This window comes from Hylobates moloch, unplaced genomic scaffold, assembly GCF_009828535.3.
Source record: "Hylobates moloch isolate HMO894 unplaced genomic scaffold, HMol_V3 SCAFFOLD_28, whole genome shotgun sequence".
NCBI lineage: Eukaryota > Metazoa > Chordata > Mammalia > Primates > Hylobatidae > Hylobates > Hylobates moloch.
The window spans coordinates 956,948-975,354 of record NW_026652303.1 but is presented as its reverse complement, the minus strand read 5'-3'; the positions used below and the strand labels follow the sequence as shown (position 1 = coordinate 975,354).

Here is an 18,407-nt window from a genome sequence, read left to right as displayed (position 1 = left end):
GACTCTGCAGGTTTTACATCCAAACACTCTCCCCTTCATATCTTTGGAACAACTCAGGAGCAATTTCCTCATTGCCCCTTCACATCACCCCTCTGAAGAACACTTTCAGCTGAACAAATCGAAATACCTAACCCAGGATCCACATACCACTTGAAGCTTTTCCCAAACACGCCAACCAACATTCACCATCATTTTCCACTGAGGCCTCTAACACTAACAATCCACACTATCATAGGTACAATTCGGCTTCTCTCCTTCACTACCGCTAGTCTAACCTCACACTAAACAAACTGTGAACACTTCACTGGTGTAGAGGCTATAACATTGCAAAATCTCATTCATTGACACCAAGTATATCCCTGACCACATCCCAGGCCTCTGATATATATTTTTTGTTTCATTGAACCAAGTTCATAACAGTTTACATCTATGACAAAATCCCCAGAAAACCTCTTCCTCTTCAATGCAAAAAAAGTGGATGCAATATCCTTCCTATTTCAGACATTAAACATTTTGCTTTCATCATTCACATGTACACATATTTCCTATATTGTGAAATCATGATTTTCTTGCTTTTTATTAACACTTTATCTTATTACATGATTTGATAAGAAATTTAAAATGTTAATTAAAAGAAGGTAATAAAAGGAGACTGGGAATTAGGAAATATCAGTTCTAGGCTAAACTTTATCCCAGCTAGTTGGGTGATTTTGAGCAGGTTCTGTGCCATGAAGGTCCTCAACAACTACCTATTGGAGGAGAGTGTGGTACCAGGAAATGCACAGACTGGACTAAGAAAGACCTGGAGCTGAATCTTAATTCCATCTCTTACTGCGCATGCAGGCTTAAGAAAAGTGAGCTTTTCTGAGCCCTTCTTTCTTCATCTGTAAAATGAGGTATACTTATGTCAAATTAGGTTTAATTTTATCCTGCTTAAATTAATTTTTTTAAAAGACAAATATGTCATGTTTCCAGCAGATTGATTGGCATGTAGCAGAGTTTCAGCAAATACTAGTTTCCATTTTCCTTCCCCTAGTCCCAGTTTCTCCACCTGCAATATGAGAGATGGCCCTAAAATGCAGAGGTATTCCCAAGTGTGCTCTTCAGTTCCAAAACCAATGGCAGCACAAGGCACAGCTAAAACAACGACGGTGCAAGGTCATGAGATCCTCCAACTGACTGTTTACCTAGCACTGTTCTGGCTATGGACATGACAGAACCAGAACACCAGAGGCAGATCCAGAACATCAATGAACTCACTATTCCCAAGATTATTAAAACAGTTTTTAATAGGTGCAGGATACTGCGGGAGCACGAAGGAGAGGGAATGAAGAGTGAAGCTAGGCATTGGGATGGAATTGGAGAATTTGGTGGACATTGATGGGCTGTATACCAATAAACAGTCCTTGCACCATCTCCAAATTTTTCCAGGGGAAGGAACTAAGATTATAATGCAGCTAAATACATCCAGAAAGGTAAGATTCCTGTATTTATTATTTCACAATAAATATGTATTGAGTAGCTATTTGTAAGGGACCATGGTACTGAGTAAACAGCAGTCAACAAGAGAGACAAGCCCCTCTTATAGCTTATGTGCCAGTAGAGGAAGATGATATAAACAATGTTACAACAAAGGAGGGCAAGTATTGTAATGGAAAAGTCCAGGCTACTATGGAAGCAAACAAAACAGCCACCCAATCAATAACCATCTGTTGCATTTTTTTTTGTTCAGGACACAGAGGGAATTTGGACTATCTGCTATTTGGGATGCTCCCAGTTGAAAGACATACTCTTCTTAACATCACTCCCTGTGAGAAAGCACAGTTGTGAAATAGCACAACTCAATTTTTTCCGTCTCTTGGCAGAATGGACATTGGCTCTTAAAGCAGTTTCTTGTTTGTGTGACTAAAAAGGAATACACTAAGAAAAGCACTGAAGAAATACTACTGAGCCACAAGAATAGATATAAGCAATGCAGCTCAATTTCTAGGTATTAGGAAACTACTGCAGAAAATTGCAAACCCTGCAACGACCAGAGACAACGTGGCTCATTTCTAACCAAAAAGAAAATGAACTGAGAACATAAATACATAAACAGATTGACAACAGCAGGAAGTACAGATATTACTTAATTAAATGTCTAAACATGTATAAGAATAGCACGAATATTGAAACCCACTATTGAACAAAATTTTTAGTCATGAATAAATTTCAGTTTCCCTTCTATTCAAGTCTTTTGCTGAAGAGAGTTCACATAGTGTTTAATTTTAAATTTAATTATTTTTTCTCTATTCACCCATTAATAATGGTACTAATTAATGAACACTAAGATGGCTAAAAGGTAGAGAAGAACAGGGATATCTTTGAATTAATATAAGTATATTACTAATATATGTGTGCAGGTTATCAGGGAACAATGCTGTTTCTTATTCACTAGTATGAATTATACAGAGTAACAATAAGAAATGATCTTTTCCCTAGAAGAACATGAACAAGTAAGCAAAAGACAAAGTGTATAGCAGATCAGCATGAAAGATATTCAGTGTCATAATTAAATTTTGTTTATTGTAAGCCTAAAGTATAACTTACGCCCAAAGACATCTGCAACCTTCTTTGTATCCCTTGCTAGAGTATATATTGCACACCTTGCCACACATTAGTTCTCCTTAGATGAGACCACAAGGAAGTACATATTTAAGAGGAGACACACAGAGGACCCTGCAGAGGCGTTTGGGCTGTGCATGCCTGTCACATTCAGACCACAGGGTGTGGCTGCAGTAGCTAGAGCTGGAGTTGTGAAAATGCCACCAATCTTGCCCAGTTATGGGCTTCCTACATCCTGTGACAGTCACACCTCCTTTCATTTCCAAGATGCTGTGTGTGCAGCATAGTTATCAGAAAGTAGGCCCAGTGCAGCACCAAACAATTCTTGAACATTTTTAAATGACGAACTAGCTTTTTCCAATCCCCACTCCCTGGCAGGAAGGACTCAAGTAAAAAAAGAGTTCTTAAATGAGGTCAATGAGGACAGAAGAAAACCAGTTTGTGCAAATCATTAGTTCAGAAAGATGAAAGTGAGACTATAAAATAAGAGCTACGCAAATATTTTCAAAGCCTAGCAAATATTATTATCTGGGTCAGTCTGAAGCTGTTTCTTAATCTTCAACATGAAACATATTAAGTTAGTATAGATCTCTCACATTTTGTTCTAAATCTGCCACAAAGTAATGAACAGAAAAGAAAAAATAGATACGTATTTTGTCACACTGTTCTGGTGATGTCAGGAACTTTTTATCCATACTACAAATCTTTTTTCACCATGGGGAATAAAAAGCCTCTCAAAGAACAATAGTCATGACTCGTGATTAAATTCGCATTTTATGAAGATGTAGGTCATATTAATGACCTTTGCCTCACTGAAAATTATTATACTTTCTCTTGCATAGGTCTGGCTTCTGTATACGAATGTTGTCTTTAGGAAAGTCATTCTCAGATCAAGACAAAAAATGGATGGGCATTAAAGAAGAGAAAAATAATTCATTTTTAACTTTCTTAACATTCACAGGAACATTTCGGATACAAGTTTTCCACCCCAAAACGAAAAGCTCAGAAATTAATATTCCAGGATGCTAAGGCTTCATTGCTGATATTTCCCTCTAGGCTGGACCTGACTCTATTTACGGAAGGGGGCAGAACTTCCAGCATCCAAAGTCTGGGATCCCAGTCAGCACACCCAGCCTCCCTTCCCAAGGGGCTTTCCTTCCTGTGCGGCTGATGGCGGCTTCGTTTTGCACGGATGCCTGCCCGTTGCGATGATGCACCTGGCCGCCTGTGCACCACCATTTCCCAGAACTCCTCCGCCAGCAATGCAAGATCTCTCTATGTGAAACGTATCTTTCTAAAGAGGAGACGAAAGTTATCTTGCCCTCTAGTGCAGGCTCTGCCGGGAAGCAACTGCACCATGACAGCGCCGCTGGAGTCTGACGCGCCCGGGCCTCCGCGCAGCCTTCAAGCCATTTCCCTCCCCCAGCCCTTCCTAAAATAGTCAGGGGGTGGAGGAAGGGAGGCTCCTAGAATCTGTTCAACGCCCTACCTCTCCCATCTGATAGTAGCAACAGTACCGACCATCACAATAAGAGGCTGGCTGCCTTTTGCTTCTGCACCATTGGAACCCAGGGGATGTGCCACAAGCGGAAATGACAACTCAGAGAGGGGGATATTAATAGGGACATCTACGTATGAGATGCAAAGAGGCTCCCCAACCTCCTAGTCTCCTTATCTATGAGTATCGCACACGTACACACATCACTGCCACCACCCCCTCCCATCAAGCACGCAGAGCCCCAGCGTGCAGACACAAACTTGCTGACAATTTGTCTGCAATGTGTTCGTCTTGCACCTCTCTCTCCTCTCCCTGTCTCTGTCTCTCCCTGTCTCCCAGTCTCTGTCTTTCCTTTTACCTTCTCACTCGGCCTCGTTCAGTTTCCCAGAAGCAAGGCGAAGCCAGCGAAAGCCTCCTCCCGGCTCGCTGCGCCCCGGCTCGGCGGGACCGCGGGGATGCGCGGCTGTCCGCCCGCCCTGTCGCCGGGATCGGGCGCAGTCTTCAGGACTGCGGGAGCCCAGCCGCCCTGGTCACAGAGGACAACAATCTCAGCCCGCTGCGGCCGGCGGCCGCGGCCCGGCGCCCGCGCTCACCCTGGCTGGCTCGCCCACACTCACTCCCGCGCCGGGCTGCTCAGCCGCGCTCCCCGCCCTCCGCGACCGGTTCCTCCTCCCGGCTGCACGCTGAGGGGTGAGGCCTCCCCCCTCACCCTCCCCACCGCAGCTACTGCTCCTGTCGGGAAGGAAGGTCGCCCAGGCTGGTTCAGCCTCTGGGCAGGGTCCCTGCACCGCCCTGGCCCGCCACACCCCCTCCCCGGCTCAGTGCCCCGCGCCCCGCGACCGGCTCCGGGATGCGCCGGTGCCTGGAAGAGCTGGGGGCGGGGACCCGGAGGCTCGCAGGCTTCCCTACCTCCTGGAGATGCACGGCCTTGGGCGTTTCTCCGCAGCTGCAAAGCTCTGCTGTGACCTACCCGCTCAGCGAGCCTTTATATCGGGACCACCTCCCGGGGGTCGAGGTGGGAAGGAAATGACCCTGAGAGCTGGGACGCGCTGCCTCCGCTGCCTGGAGGAGCTGCGCTGTCCTGCCAGCTAACTTTTGCCCAGGGTTTCCACTGCCCGGGTGACCTTTCTGAGCGGAACCTATCCTGAAAGGCTGGGAGGTTCCCTGATGGTCCCAGGAAGGGCGTGATACAGAGAAAAGAGCAAAAAGCAAAATCCGCCGGCTCCTTTTTCATCAACTTCCAAAAGATCCTAAACCGTTTTGGCTGCCAAGTCGGTAGCAAATAACTTAATTTGAGGGAGACTGGTAAGGCTTTATAGATTTTTTTTAATGTTATTTATAAAGTTTAGACTTCTTGAGAAAGCGCTTGATATCTTTAATTCTTGACTGTTTATTAAGATGATTCTAAAAACCACTTTTAGGCTTTTCAGATGCACTGTATGCACCCTGTACATTGCAGAGCCATTTGCATCTTTGGCCACAAGTCCCTCTCGTGGTGTAAGAGATCTTGGTGTTGCCTGGTAGCATTCAGGAGAATTTATTTTGTTGTGGTTTTATGGTATCCAAGCAAAGTCAAACATATTCTCTTTTCACCAACAGTGAAGTCCAGTCTAACAGGACGATTGCAGCTAAAATAATTGAAGCCATGTTGCAATAATCTTAAAAGTAATAATTCCCCCCTTGAATCTCCAATCTGAACAAAACAGTCTTTTATCCTCTAAATTTGCTAAATGGAAGGAGCAGTGTATAAAGTAGATGAACTTTCTCTTTGCTGCCTGCCTTTCCCTTACCTGCTGCCAACATTCCCACTGCCTAGCTTTCCATTTTCTTCAAATTCTCCTTCTTCTGGATCGCGTCAAAATAATAACATCTGAAAAAAATCTGGTAAACCAATCTGATGTGTTCCTCTTCTTTGTGTTGACTTTTTTTTTTTTTTTTTTTTTAGAGAGAGACGAAATAATGAATCTCTAATTGCAGAACTTGCTACATCCAGAAGTTGGGCCTGGAGGAGGGGTGTTTGGGATCACTCTCAATGCATGCCCTGCCTCTACCTGAGGGCAACAATCCTGGGGCACCCCCAGAGCCCCTTGTGGAGACAACCGCCAGAGCATAATTATTCCAGGTCAGCACTCTGTGCCCAGTGGCCACAAAATGGAGTCCAGACTTCCAGGCTTGCCACTCAGAAGAAACAGATCAGAATGGCTCAGCTCACCCTCTCAATCCCTACATTCATAGAACCAATCCACCCTGCTGGCTTTTGAAGATGGGTAGAAAGTTATTGTGCCAACTTTGCTATTCTTTTTAAAGTTTGTTTGTTTGTTTGATATGGAGTTTCGCTCTTGCTCCCCAGGCTGGGGTGCAATGGTGCGATCTCGGCTCACTGCAACCTCCGCCTCCCGGTTTCAAGCGATTATCCTGCCTCAGCCTCCTGAGTAGCTGAGGTTACAGGGATGTGTCACCACACCTGGCTAATTTTGTATTTTTAGTAGAGACAGGGTTCCTTCATGTTGGTCAGGCTGGTCTCGAACTTCCAACCTCAGGTGACCCATCCGGCTCGGCCTCCCAAAGTGCTGGGATTACAGGTGTGAGCCACTGCACCTGGCCACCAACTTGCTATTCTACACGTTAAGCAACTACTTTCTTGGGTTTACTTACTTGAGAAGTGAGCCACTTAAAATACAAGCCTGAAACATTGCTTCCACCAACTAAAACGCCTCTACTAGGCCTAATCTCTGTTCTCGCAGGCTGAGACAGACAGAAGCATAGAGCTGTCTTGCTGGCATTGATTCCCCATGCAGCTGAACTCTCATTCTCAGCTAAACTTTATCCTCTGTAGAAGGACTAAGCACATTTTAGACTTTTGCAAAGGGCTTGTCAGTTTCACAAACCCCAGGGAAGTGTGTTGTAGCTCCATTTATTCAACAGCTATTGCTTGAACGCTTACCACATAACAAATATTGTCCTAAGTGTTGGGGCTACCGTGGTAAGCAAACTCTGACCGGGTTCTTGCCTTCATAGAGCTTACAGTATGATAGGGGAGAGTCAGACATTCATCAGAGAACCACACAAATACTTATAAAACCCCATTCTCCAAGCAAAGGCAAATGTTGCTATGAGAGCTTTCAAGGACAGGAGTTGGCCAGGTATGGTGGCTCACACCTGTAATCCCAGCATTTTGGGAGGCCAAGGCAGGCAGATCACTTGAGGACAGGAGTTCAAGACCAGCCTGGCCAACATGGTGAAACCCCATCTCTACTAAAAATACAAAAATTGGCTAGGCACAGTGGCTCATGCATGTAATCCCAGCACTTTGGGAGGCCGAGGCAGGCGGATCACAAGGTCAAGAGATCGAGACCAGCTTCGCCAACATGGTGAAACCCCATCTCTACTAAAAATATAAAAAATTAGTTGGGTGTGGTGGCGCATGCCTGTAGTCCCAGCTACTCCGGAGGCTGAGGCAGGAGAAACACTTGAAGCCGGGAGGCAGAGGTTGCAGTAAGCCAAGATCACGCCACTGCACTCCAGCCTGGCGACAGAGTGAGACTCTGTCAAAAAAAAAAAAACAAAAATTAGCCAGCATGGTTATAATATGAGCTACTCAGGAGGCTGAGGCAGGAGAATTGCTTGAACCTGGAAAGCGAAGGTTGCAGTGAGCTGAGATCGTGCCACTGTACTCCAGCCTGGGCGACAGAGCAAGACTCAGGAAAAAAAGAAGAAAAAAGGAGGGGAATTAATTTATTTCAGGGATTAGAAAGGCTTTGCTAAAGGAGTGACATCTGAACAGTGAGGTGCAGGAACTAGGTGAACGTGGGCAGGTGGGAAATTGGGAGAGCGCTCCAGACGAGGGAACAGCATATGCAGAGGCTCTATGGAAGAAAAGCACATGGTGCATTGCAGGAACTGAGGAAGACTAATGAGGCTGCAGAAGAAAAAGCAAGGGAGAGGCCAGGAGGTTTAGGGAATGGTGGGCCCGGTGCAGCTGGAAGCAGAGCCAAGGGCAGATTATGCCAGTCTTAAAAACTGCCCCAAAGGGATGGTCCTTTACATGAAGCCATTAAAGTGTTCTCAGTGCAACATGATTAGATTTATGTTTTAAAATTTTCTTTTTGGCTAAAATGTGAAAAACAGATTAGAAGTGGAGCCAGAATCAATAAACATGGACCAGTTAGGAAGGTGGTGCAGTAATCCTTTAGAAAAGACCATGGTATTTATTATTAGAGTGATGGTGGTGGGAAAATGTAGACAGATTTGAGAGATATTTAATAGATAAAACTTATAGGGCATAAGGCCATGTTGTGCTATAGACTGAATATGTATGTTCCCCCACCCCCAAATTCGTATGTTGAAACCTATCCCCAGTGTCATGGTATTAGGAGGTGTGGCCTTTGGGGGTGATTAGGTCATAAGGGTAGAACCCTCATGCATAGAATTAGTGTCCTAATAAAAGGAACTCGGAGAGGTCCTTGCCCCTTCCACCATGTGAGAACATATCAAGAAGACAGCTATCTATCAACCAGGAAGTGGGATCTCACCAGACACTGAATATGAAGGTGCCTTGATCTTGGACTTCCAGCCTCCAGAACTGTGAGTAGTAAGTGTCTGTTGTTTATAAGCCACCAGTACTATAGTATTATGTTACAGCAGCCCAAACAGACTAACACATGTGTCAAAAGGAAGTTGGAAGGGTATAATGGTTCAAGTATTGGGTTTTAAAGCAAGAAAGGCCTGGGTTTGAGTCTCAGCTTTACCATTAACTGCCTATGTGATTTTTAGCTAGGAATTTAACCTCTCATTAATTCGTATTTACAACCCTGCAATTCAGGATTCTAATAGTATCTCACTCATAGAGCTGTTGTGGGGACTAAATGAGCTAATGCCTGAATAGCACTTAGTACTTCAGTGTCTGGCATGTGGTCAATAAATGAAAGATATAATTAGCATCATTATTATGGTTCTAGTTATTATTACTATTAGTCTAGATGTTTCTGAAAGCGGCAAACCATCACTCTCCATTTCACATCGCAATAGCCTAATAGAGCTAGGACACCAGTTCCTGAGAGCAACAAAATATAATCCCAGGGCCACCACAGGCTGAGAGACAGCTGCCAGGACAGCAACCTGACTTCCTCCTCCACCAGGCCCAGGGCCTGTCCTCCTCATCCGTCTTTTCATTCTATCTCACTTTACAAAGAATCCTCTTCTTATATATCACTGTAGTTGGGCCCCCAAGGTCCCCTCTCTGCATTAGCAAGAGGTACCAAAGATAGCAACAGTTGCAGATTGCCTTCAGCCCAGCTTCATCCCAATGCCTGCATCATGATGTTCTATACATTTGTAAAATATGAGACATTGTGCCCATATGAAATCAGAGAATAATCATTCTTTTCTTTTTTTTTTTTTTTTTTTTTGGAAACGGAGTTTCGCTCTTGTTGCCCAAACTGGAGTGCAACGGCGCAATCTCGGCTCACCACAACCTCTGCCTCCCAGGTTCAAGTGATTCTCCTGCCTCAGCCTCCTGAGTAGCTGGGATTACAGGCATGCGCCACCACACCTGGCTAATTTTTTATATCTTTTAGTAGAAACAGGGTTTAACCATGTTAGCCAGGCTGGTCTTGAACTCCTGACCTCAGGTGATCTTCCTCCCTTGGCCTCCCAAAGTGCTGGGATTACAGGAGTGAGCCACTGCGCCCAACCCGAATAATCATTTCTATTTCTGTCATTCCTACTTTATGTAACTGTGTTGATATCATGACAAAAATTGCCATAATTAAAATATGTTGTGGATTTATCAAAAGCAGCAGCCCCAGGATCTACCAGAAGTGCATCTTTATTCAAAAGAACACATGTGCAACTCAACAAATGGCTCTCTTCTTCCACCTCCCTCCCTTAGTCTTAAATCTCTTCAAAACCAACTTGTACACACAGTGCAGTGAAACTTCAATCAAAGTAGCTCTCTTGCTTTTTAAAGGTTAAGGGGCATTTTGTCAGTCAGGGTCTTGATGTAGTCAGTAGAGGTCCGGCTTGGTCTTCAGAAATCTAGGAGCCACTCGTTAGGTAATGGCCTCCAGTGGAATCAATAGTCTATTGACAAGGGAGAAAGGACAAATGAGGACGGAGGGACTTATTTTCCTGACAAGTAAGCGCCTCAGGAGGATTTGCATTCAAAGTCCTCAGATTCACCCGAATCCTCCAAATGCCCCTGTTCCAGGTCTTATACCCCACTCTTTACAATAAAAACTTTAGCTTTCACATAAGAGACTTGGCAAGTCTTTGAATTTATCTTATGCTGTAATTTTGCAACATGCAGAAGCGGACCTTAGGTCTGATTTTTGGCTGTATCAACAATGTAGCCACAAGGGTCCTAGAAGTCCTCTAGCTCTTGACCAGGCCTTGATCCAAATGTGTAAAGTTTCCCAGCTTGCCATTTTCTTTCTATGGTCTCTGGTGCAGTCAGAAGTAGATGACACGCCCCGTGGTCCTTCTCATTCTCTTTCCTACTTTCAGACTCCAGAGCAGCGGCCAACTCAGTCTCCTCAATTCTTGATTTCAATAGGTCCTTCACTTCCGACAACCATAGGTGTTAATTTAAGGAGGTGTTTGCCACCACGTGCCATGTCTCCCCATAATTCTATCATGCCATGTCTCCTCATAATTCTATTTTGCACTAGAATTAGGCAATTAAGTCATCACTGTAAGCAAATGCAACCAGGTCGGACAAGATTCTCATCTTTGAAGCTCTGGAACCAATCTTGGCATGAAATATTGTGTCAGTCCAGATTCATTAAAGAAAAATCAGAGCAACTTAAGGAGTGTTGGAAAGGCTAGAGAAGTGATCATCATCAGGCTGCCTTCAGCTTTCAGGTAGCACCATTGCAAGTGCAATCCAGAGCTCAGCAAGTAGCTGCTGCCACCCAGAGGTCAAGATACTGCAGCTAACTGCCAACAGCATCACAGCTGCCCCTGCTCAGAGGCTAGGCCTGGTGAGGGAGCTGGGTGTTCAGCCAGCCTCTGTAAAACTACTGCCATTGCCGCTGGAGGGAGAATTTCTCAATGTCTACATTGCCTTCCAAATCTCATGTGAGAGCACTGGCAGAATGCAAATTTCACCCAAACCCCTCAGGAAAGGGAGCCTGAGAAATGTAATGCCCGGACTTCTAGCTCCAGAGATACAGAGGAGAGCACAGAAAGAGGTGTGAATGAAGGTTGTTTGCCAAGAAACAGTATCCAGTACAAACACAGACTTGGGTGAACTGGTGAATGCAAATGTTTACTGAAATTAACATTTACAGAAATTCTAGGCCGGCCGCGGTGGCTCATGTCTGTCATCCCAGCACTTTGGGAGGCTGAGGTGGGTGGATCACTTGAGTTTAGGAGTTCAACACCAGGTGGGCCAACATGGTGAAACCCTGTCTCTACTGAAACTACAAAAACAAAATTAGCCGAGTATGGTAGCACACGGCTGTAATCTCAGCTACTCAGGAGGCTGAGGCAGGAGAATCGCTTAAATTTATGAAACAGAGGTTGCAGTGAGTCGAGATTGTGCTCTGTACTCCAGCCTGGGCCACAGAGCAAGATTCTGTCTCAAAAAAAAATAAAAAAGTGTACAGAAATTCTACTTTAATAAGTTGAACCTTTTAAATCTCTTATAACTCTAATATTCATGTTGTTTTAGAATTTTAAAAGTTAAGATTTTAATACTTTTTAAAAAATGAAACATTTTAGCATTGCTGAATAAATTTTAAAATATTAATTCCCCAGTGAAATGTTCCTGTCCCTTTCTCCCCATGCTTCCTTCAGGAGTTGATCTTCTTAGACCATTTGTCTTTCCTCTACTTAGCCACCCACTCCCATGATCATAGTCTTGACCTTGTCATGATGAACGGTAACAATTATGATAATCTCAACTGGAAACACTCCACTCTCTGATCACTGACTCTTTTGTTCTCAGTACTCTCCCTGTTGCATTCCAATTCCAATAACCCCTCAACTGAATAGGACCTCACATCCATTGGCAGGGTCACCGATGGCCCTTAGGCTGCCTTTGTTTGAATCCTTCAAGATTTTTGTGTGTGTGTGTGTGTGTGTGTGTGTGTGAGACAGAGTCTCACTCTGTTACCCAGGCTGGACTGCAGTGGTACAATCTCAGCTCACTGCAGCCTCGACTTCCTGTGCTCAAGTAATCCTCCCACCTCAGCCTCTCAGTAGCTGGGACTTCAGGCACTTGCCACCATGCCTGGCTGATTTTGTTTTTATTTTTTGTAGAGACAAGGTTTCATTATTTTGCCCAGGCTGGTCTTGAACTTCTGGGCTCAATCAGTCTTCCCACCTTGGCCTCCCAAAACGTTAGGATTACGGGCATGAACCACCGTACCTAGCAGATATTGCAACTCCATCTTTTGGAAACTATTGTAAAAGATCACTTTTGATAAAACAAGATGTTTGAGTGCCATCTTTCAGAAAATTATAATGCATACCTGAATCTTAAATTCCATTTATGGATGGTGCCCACCTGAAAGAGGTCACCTTACATGTATGTAGTGCATAACCCACATTAACCATGTGTGGCTGCTCAGTGACAGTTGATTCTGCATTTTTTTCATTGTCTATCTCCCCCTTTATGTTCATCCCTTTTAAAATGGTTTAAATTCCACATGTAACCATCCTACTCACCTCTTGAATTTATCCTCAAGCACTGTCCCTCTCGCCTTGTCATACTCACTTGGCTAACACACATCCCTTGTTAAATTCGGCTCTGCCTACTTCGTGCCTGCACCCACACTGCTGAAGATGGCTGGGGGAACACTACCTTATGCTAACTGGTCTTTGCCTTTATGGCAAATCGCTAAATCGAATGCCCCTGAATGCTCTATTTCTCTAACCAATACACTCTCCCACTTCCCTAAACTAATCTCATACTTTTTCCTGTCTTCCCAGACTTCCCCAAATCTTCCCCCATATCTAAATTTTCAGCTATTAACTTTGTTTCCTATTTATTATTTTAAGCAATCAAAGAGAATTTCCACAAGCTGCCACTAGCATATGCATACATGTTGTCAGTGCCTGCATATAATGTTCCAATTTGTCTTCTGTTGCTAGGAATGAACTCTTTAAGCTCCTGGTTAAGGCCACCTCCTCCACTTATATATTCGATCTATCCCTTCCTGTTAACAATGTTTTTCTCTATTCCTAGCATCATGACTTTCTTTTCTCTTTGCTAGTTCATTCCCATCAGCATATAAACATGCTATTCCTCCCATATTAACAAAAACAAACTTCCTTGTTCACCACCTAAACTCCAAATATTACCTCATTTCTCTCCTAAATTTTAAGAAAAATTTCTTGAAAGAGTGGTCTACACTCATTGTTGGCAATTTCTCTCTTCCCACTTGCTCCCGAACTCACCACCGGCCAGCTTTCACCCCCAGCATGCCACCTTAGCTAGGTTACCAGTGACTTCTTTGCTAAACCTAATATTTGTATCTCTGTCCCTGTCTTGATCTATTAGAAGCAATTAGTTATTTCCTCTTTCCTTCTCAAGATCGTTTTCTCACTTGGCTTCTGAACCTACCTCTTCCCTCACTTTCTCTCTTCTGGCTGCTTCTTGGTCTCCTTTGCTGCATCCCTCTTATCTCCTCAACCTCAACCTTTGGGGGACCAAGAGCTCCATCTTTGGTGCTTTTCTATTTCCCAGCTGCACCAATTCCTAGGGGATTTTATTCAATTTCATGGTGTTAAATATCATGTGGATGCTACAAACTCCCAAATTTAAGTATCTAACCCAGATATCTCTTCTGAACTCCAGACTTCTATATCCAATTGCCTTCCCAGGCAGTTTAAGAGGCATCCCAAATAAAGCTGGTCCAAAACTAAATCTATGACCTTTTCTTCCAAACTTGCCCCTTTGTCTGGCTTCCTCACATCATTTAATGGTAACTTCCATCCTTTTCAGTTGCTCAAGCCTAAAGTCTTGGCATCATATTGACAATTCTTTTTTTCTCATTGCTCACCTTCAGTCCATTGGCAAACATGTTGATTCTATTTTTAAAACATATTCAGAGAATGTCCTTGTTCTTAGAAAATAGACTCTAAAATATTTGGCAATTGTAGGGCATGGTGTCTCTAACATACTTTCAAGTAGTTCAGAAAACATAATATAATGAAACATAGAGAAGGATGGATAAAGAAAGTAAATGGAGCAAAATGTCAACAAACTGATGAATCTGGTTGGAAGGCATACAGGGAGTTTTGTGTAATACTCTTGAAACTTTTTTGTAGGTTACAAAAAAGTCTAATGAATCTAAAATCTATTACTTATCAACTCCACCATTACTACCCTAGACATCATCTCTAGCCTTCAAGCTACTCTTTTTTTCTTTTCTTTTTTTTTCTTTTTTATTCCTTTTTTATTAGACAGAGTCTCGCTCTGTTGCCCAGGCTGGAGTGCAGTGGTGTGATTTCGGCTCACTGCAACCTCCACTTTCTGGGTTCAAGCAATTGTCCGCCTCAGCCTCCCAAGTAGCTGGGATTACAGGCACCTGCCACCATGCCTGGCTAATTTTTTGTATTTTTAGTAGAGACAGGGTTTCACCATCTTTGCCAGGTTGGTCTTGAACTCCTGACCTTGTGATCCACCCTCCTCAGCCTCCCAAAGTGCTAGGATTACAGGCGTGAGCGTCCATGCCTGGCTGCCTTCAGGCTACTCTTAACGTAACAGTCACATAAATCTTATTATAGCATAAACCAGATGATGTCACTCCTTTGCTCAAAACCCTCTGATAGCATTCCATATTACTTACAGTGAAGTCCTCTTATGATCTATAAAGGCCTATATGATTTGCCCCTATCTCCTTATTAACTACCTACCCCCAACTGCAACCCTCCCCTTCACTTACTGACCTGCAGCTGCATGCATTCCTTGATGTTCCTGAAAGTTACTAGGCAAGCTCCCACTGCAGGACCTTTTTCTATGATATTCTCTCTGCGGGCAAATTCAATTCTGAAAGTTACTCATACTCACATGTCTGGCCTTCTAACTTTTTTCAGGTCTTTAATCAAAGCATTACCCTCTCAGTGAACTCTTTCCTGAATGTCCTGTATAAAATTTTTAAATACCCTCCACTCTTCTTTGAACATTCTACCTTTATTCCATACTTTATCTTTTTCTGCAGCACTTAGCACTAACATTGTATATATATTTTCTCACTTATCTAATGTATTTTGTGTCTGTCCCTAAAATCTAAGCTCCATGAGGGCAGCTATTTCAGTATATTTGTTAACTCTTATGTTCTTAACATTTAAAACAAGCACGTAAAAGATACTCAATTTATGTTTGTTGAATAAGTAAATGAATGAACATACCAATCTCACTGTGCCTTGTGGAATTCTACATACCATCAATTATAAAGTTACATTATTATCAAACCCATTAAAAACTGATTGCTCAAATCTCTGGGACATCCTGATCTTCAATGGGTCATCAATTAGGATATTCCCATGTTTCATGGTATAAAGTAATAGAAAAGTATATTTTTTTCTCTTCAGCTCTTAATATTATCCTTTCTTCTTGGTTCATAATTTTTTAACTACTCTAAATCACTTCTGTCACTGTATTTTTGGCTCTGTTTGGATACACAGTTCTATGTCTGAAATGGTTTCTGATAAGTAGACAGCTCTGAAATCCCCTGATACCTCCACTTCTGAGATGTTGTAGAGCTTGTCATATTCCCCTTGAGTTTGTGTAATTATTTAGGAATATTGGCAACTTTTCTTTGCCTTTATCATATATTAACATCATCTACCTTTTGTCTGCCCTTATTTTTATTTTTTTTTTCCCAAAAGTTCTTAACATTTTCTGGATCATTTAAAAGGCTTTTTTATAGGCCACTATCAGTCTATCTGATTTGTGCATAATGGCTTTGCTAAATACTATTTAGAACTGAGCCTTTGTTTACAAGATAACTGTGCCAGTAATGACATTAGGTTGTAGCTGAGTTTGCAGTGGGAGAGGATCATGTGGATTACATAATTTCTTAACTGGATTCCTACCAAGAGTGTTCCAGAGTGACTGAATGAACTCACTAGCACACACAGTTTTATCCACCACTTGGAAATACTTAAAGGAGCCCCCAAAAAGGAAAGACGATCTTTACTTGTGAGTTTCTCCTTCCTGGTTTATTTCATTACCCATATCTATTTCCAGCTGGAAAATTTGTGAGAAATCACCAGAATCAAATTTCTGGATGAACATATATCAGTTCAGATGCATTGTGATGCCAGGAGAAGAAAAGCCAGTGGACACAGGCAAAAATAAAAATAAAGAAGATTTATTAGCTTGCAAAAAGCCAAAAGGATAAGTTTCAGGATTCATTCCAGTTTAAATCAATGATCTGGTTTCTTTCTGTTCTTCTCTTCTGCTGTCCACATGCTGAGTTCATTCTAAGGCTGATCCTTATGTTTGTGGGATGTGTACCAGCAATAATTAGACTGGTACATACTTTTGATTCACCCACTGAGAGAGAAAGTATTTGTGTCTAAAATTCCATGCAAATGTCTTGAATATTGCTCTAATTAGGCTAGCTTAGGTTATGTGCCTAGTGGCCTCCTCCCAATCACTTTGGTCAAGAAAAATAAAATGTTCTGATTGCCTTTCACCCAATCAGACCCATCATTGGCATAACATCTTCCCGAAGCAAATGGCCTACATAGCAAAGTGTAGATATCTGTATTTGGCCCCAAAAGGAAAGAGAAGTCAGATGTCACACACACTACATGAGGGTAATTTGAGGTGAAGTGCATTTTATTTTGGTTTTTTTTTTATTCAAATGGCCAAATTACAAAGTGTGAATGGGGCATAGTAGAACCATAAGACATAGCCAGGGAAGTTGGAGTGAGCAACAGCAGAGCCGCTACCGATCCCAGGCCCAGAGGAAATGAGGGACGGAGAGCTTACTGGAATGCAAAGGAAAAGTCCTGTAGAGAATAACATGTTGATAGGAGCAATGACCCTGGGAGAACACAGGTAACTTCAGAGGAGCTTAGGGAGGGAACTAGGGAAATTAGCCCTCTGATATTCTTGTTTTCTCCTGTTTCTACTGGGATTCCCCATTGTTGAAAACAAACCAGAAGCCTGAGGATGCAGGAGCAGTGTGATGCTGCCCATGCTGGTCATTCTTTCAGGACAGAGCAGAGTGGAAAAGGACAGGAACAAATGGGAAGTATTCTGTGCAGTATCTGAATTAAAATGCGGGTACTGTAAAGAAGATAGGAGAGGACAATAAATGCTGGAGAGACAGGAAATCAATGCTGCCTACAGACCAGAAGTGTTTGACTCACTAATCTTACCAAGACACCTTCAGATACTTATGACACCACCTAGTATTCCAAAAAATAATACAAAACAAAAAGCCTTTTAAATATAATATCTATCTATCCATCTGTCTATCTATCATCTATCTATCTATCTATCTATCTATCTATCTATCTATCTATCTATCTATCTAAATATTCTCCTACCTCAGTGGCGAGAAGCATAGACCAACTATTTATCTTAATTAACCATATTGATTGTCATCAGCTATATCACCAGTTACAGAAAGGATATTAACTAATGATGGGTCATATTGCTTAACTTCTAGGACAGCTTCATGGCTGAAAATGTTCTGTATGTGAAAGATGATCATGTGGATGATAGAGAATTTATATTCTCTCTTTCTTAAGATCAAATAAGAGAAAAATGAGTTCACCAAGCAGGAAATATTTTGATAAAATAGAGGTAGACATTCTTGATAATAGGATACATTAAACCCTAAAAGGTTTTTTTTTTTTTTTTCTCCTGATTATCTTTGAGCACCATTTTGCAATTTCTCTGCCTATGTTCTAAAATCCATCTGGCAACCAACGGGGCCTAAATGGATATAATTAATTTCGGCTCCCCAAGCACAAAATTGCTATGTGTCCCGGGGGGCTCCCACTGTGACAGCTGCTGTGGTTGTAGGGGCAGTGGACTTCATTCCATCTCCATCCAGAGCTAGCCTTGGGCAATTCAGATGGCCAAGCCATTACACTGCAGAGCAGGGTCCTCAGCTGCCTCTTTCATTCACTTCATGTGTCATGACAGGGACAAAAGCATAACATGATAGGCTAGACCAGCAAAGGCAGGTCTCAAAATCTAGGCAGATATGCCGAGTTAAGAGTATACGATATTTGTTCAGTCACTCAATATTTATTGAGTACCTACTACATATGTGCCAGGCAATGTTTTTTGTGCTTTCTAGAGCAGTGCACAGGAGAAAAAAAAAAAAAGAAA

At 42.7% G+C, this 18,407-nt stretch overlaps 1 protein-coding gene across 1 annotated transcript in view; it reads right to left on the bottom strand.

Moving 5' to 3' along the window:
• LOC116463154 (nesprin-1-like) overlaps nucleotides 1-4,736 on the bottom strand; it is a 532,795-nt gene extending 528,059 nt beyond the window's left edge. Inside the window, exon 1 of the mRNA XM_058434482.1 lies at nucleotides 4,461-4,736. The gene's annotated coding sequence lies outside the window, so the exon portion shown is untranslated. The remainder of the gene's footprint in view (nucleotides 1-4,460) is intronic.
• Between the last annotated feature and the right edge of the window lie 13,671 nt (nucleotides 4,737-18,407).